A 3,669-nucleotide genomic window follows, 5' to 3' on the forward strand; every position below is an offset into this window, starting at 1 on the left:
CATAAACCCACAATTCATCGGATCTCGACAAACACACCACAAAAAGAGTTACATCGAATAGATCTCCAAGAAGATCAAGGAGAACTTTGTATTGACATTCAAAGAGAGATAAGAAGCCATCTAGCTGATAACTATGGACCTAAAGGTCTGTGGTAAACTATTCACAACTCATCGGAGAGGCCTTGGAGATGATGTAGAGGCCCTCTGTGGTCGATTCCCCCTCCGACGGAGTGCCGGCGAAGGCTCCAAGATGGGATCTCACGGATACAGAAGGTTGCGGCGGTGGAATTAGGTTTTCGTGGTGCTCCTGGATGTTCTTGGGGTACGTGGATATATATAGGAGGAAGAAGTAGGTCGGTGGAGCCACGAGGGGCCCGCGAGGGTGGGGGGCGTGCCCACCCCCATAGGGCGTGCCAGGCACCCTCGTGGCCGCCTCGTTCGCTGCTTGACATCCACTCCAAGTCTCCTAGTTTGCATTTGTTCCAAAAAGATCGCTCTCGAAGGTTTCATCCCGTTTGGACTCCATTTGATATTCCTTTTCTTTGAATCACTAAAATAGGCAAAAAACAGCAATTCGGGCTGGGCCTCCGGTTAGTAGGTTAGTCCCAAAAATGATATACAAGTGTAGAGTAAAGCCCCATAAATATCCAAAACGGGTAATATAATAGCATGGAACAATCAAAAATTATAGATACGTTGGAGACGTATCACAAAGCGCTCAAAATCCTCATCATCCTTTTTCTTGGATGGTTTAGGAGGAAAAGGCATGGGTTTCTGAACCCATGGTTCTCTTTCTTTACCGTGCTTCTTCCTAGCAACAAAGTCTCTCTTATCATAGCATTGATTCTTTGATTGTGGGTTATCAAGATCAATAGCAGGTTCAATCTCTACATCATTATTAATGCTAGGTTGAGCATCAACATGAACATTATCATTAACATTATCACTAGTTCATGTTCATCACCAGATTGTGTTTCAGCATCAGAAATAGAAATATCATTGGGATTCTCAGGTGTGTCAACAACAGGTTCACTAGAAGCATGCAAAGTCCTATCATTTTTCTTCTTCTTAGAGGGACTAGGTGCATCAACATTATTTATCTGAGAATCTTGCTCAATTCTCTTAGGGTGGACCTCAGGATACAATGGTTCCTGAGTCATTTTACCCCCTCTAGTCATAACTCTAACAGAATTATCATTTTTCTTATCATTTAATTCATTGAGCAAATCATTTTGAGCTTTAAGCACTTGTTCTACTTGAGTGGTAACCATAGAAGCATGTTTACTAATGAGTTTAAGTTCACCTTTAACTCTAGACATATAATCACTCATGTGTCCAATCATATAAGCATTACTTTTCAATTGTCTACCAACATAAGCATTGAAATTTTCTTGTTTAGCCAAAAAGTCATCAAACTCATCCAAGCATTGGCTAGCAAACTTAGTAGACGGGATTTCAACTTTATCATATCTATAGAGAGAATTTACCTTCACTACCTGTGTCGGGTTATCAAGACCATGTATTTCTTCAATAGGTGCTATATTAAGGCCATGTATTTCTTCAACAGGAGGTAAATTCTTAACATCTTCAGCTTTAATACCCTTTTCTTTCATGGATTTCTTTGCCTCTTGCATATCTTCAGGACTGAGAAATAGAACACCCCTGTTCTTCGGGCTTGGCTTAGGAGTTGGTTCAGGAAGTGTCCAATTGTTTTCATTAGTCAACATATTATTCAATAGCAATTTAGCTTGATCAACAGTTCTTTCCCTGAAAACACAACCAGCACAACTATCCAGGTGGTCTCTGGAAGCATCGGTTAGTCCATTATAAAAGATATCAAGTGTTTCATTTTTCTTGAGAGGATGATCAGGCAAAGCATTAAGTAATTGGAGAAGCCTCCCCCAAGCTTGTGGGAGACTCTCTTCTTCAATTTGCACAAAATTACATATTTCCCTTAAAGCAGCTTGTTTCTTATGAGCAGGAAAATATTTAGCAGAGAAGTAATAAATCATATCCTGGGGACTACGCACACAACCAGGATCAAGAGAATTAAACCAGGTTTTAGCATCACCCTTAAATGAGAACGGAAACAATTTAAGGATATAGTAGTAACGAGTTTTCTCATCATTAGTGAATAGGGTGGCTATATCATTTAACTTAGTAAGATGTGCCACAAAAGTCTCAGATTCATAGCCATAAAAAGGATCAGATTCAACCAAAGTAATTATCTCAGGATCGAAAAAGTAATCATAATCCTTATCAGTAACACAGATAGGTGAAGTAGCAAAAGCAGGGTCATATTTCATTCTAGCATTCAGAGACTTTTCTTTCAGCTTAGCTAATAATTTCTTAAGATCAGATCTATCATTGCAAGCAAGAAAATCTCTAGCAGTTTCTTCATCCATAACATAACCCTCACGCAAAACAGGCAATTCGTATCTAGGTGGAGAATCTTCATCATCACTTTCAACAATAATATTAGTTTCAATAATTTCATTCTCTCTAGCCCTAGCAAGTTGTTCATCAAGAAATTCACCTAATAGCACAGTAGTATCAAGCATAGAAGTAGTTTCATCATAAGTATCATGCATAGCAGAAGTGGCATCATCAATAACATGCCACATATCAGAATTAATAGCAGAAGCAGGTTTAGGTATCGCAAGTTTACTCAAAACAGAAGGTGAATCAAGTGCAGAGCTAGATGGCAGTTCCTTACCTCCCCTCGTAGTTGAGGGAAAAATCTTAGTTCTTTCATCTATCAAGTTCCTCATAGTGATCAGCAGATATAAATCCCAAGTGACTCAAAGGATAGAGCTATGCTCCCCGGCAACGGCACCAGAAAATAGTCTTGATAACCCACAAGTATAGGGGATCGCAACAATTTTCGAGGGTAGAGTATTCAACCCAAATTTATTGATTCGACACAAGGGGAGCCAAAGAATATTCTCAAGTATTAGCAGTTGAGTTGTCAATTCAACCACACCTAGATAACTTAATATCTGCAGCAAAGTATTTAATAGCAAAGTAGTATGGAAGTAACAGTAACAGTGGCAAAAGTAACAGTAGTAGTTTTGTAGTAATTGTAACAGTGGCAACGGAAAAGTAACTAAGTAAAGAGCAATATGTGAAAAGCTCATAGGCATTGGATCAATGATGGATAATTATGTCGGGTGCGATTCCTCATGTAATAGTTATAACATTGGGTGACACAGAACAAGCTCCAATTCATCAATGTAATGTAGGCATATATTCCGAATATAGTCATATGTGCTTATGAAAAGAACTTGCATGACATCTTTTGTCCTACCCTCCCGTGGCAGCGGGGTCCTATTGGAAACTAAGGGATATTAAGGCCTCCTTTTAATAGAGTACCAGACCAAAGCATTAACACTTAGTGAATACATGAATTCCTCAAACTACGGTCATCACCGAGAGTGGTCCTGATTGTTGTCACTTCGGGGTTGTCGGGTCATAACACATAACAGGTGACTATAGACTTGCAATATAGGATCAAGAACTCACATATATTCATGAAAACATAATAGGTCCAGATCTGGAATCATGGCACTCGGGCCCTAGTGACAAGCATTAAGCATAGCAAAGTCATAGCAACATCAATCTCAGAACATAATGGATACTAGGGATCAAACCCTAACAAAACTAACTCGA

The sequence above is a fragment of the Triticum aestivum genome, chromosome 7B (assembly GCF_018294505.1).
Source record: "Triticum aestivum cultivar Chinese Spring chromosome 7B, IWGSC CS RefSeq v2.1, whole genome shotgun sequence".
NCBI classification, from domain to species: Eukaryota; Viridiplantae; Streptophyta; class Magnoliopsida; order Poales; family Poaceae; genus Triticum; species Triticum aestivum.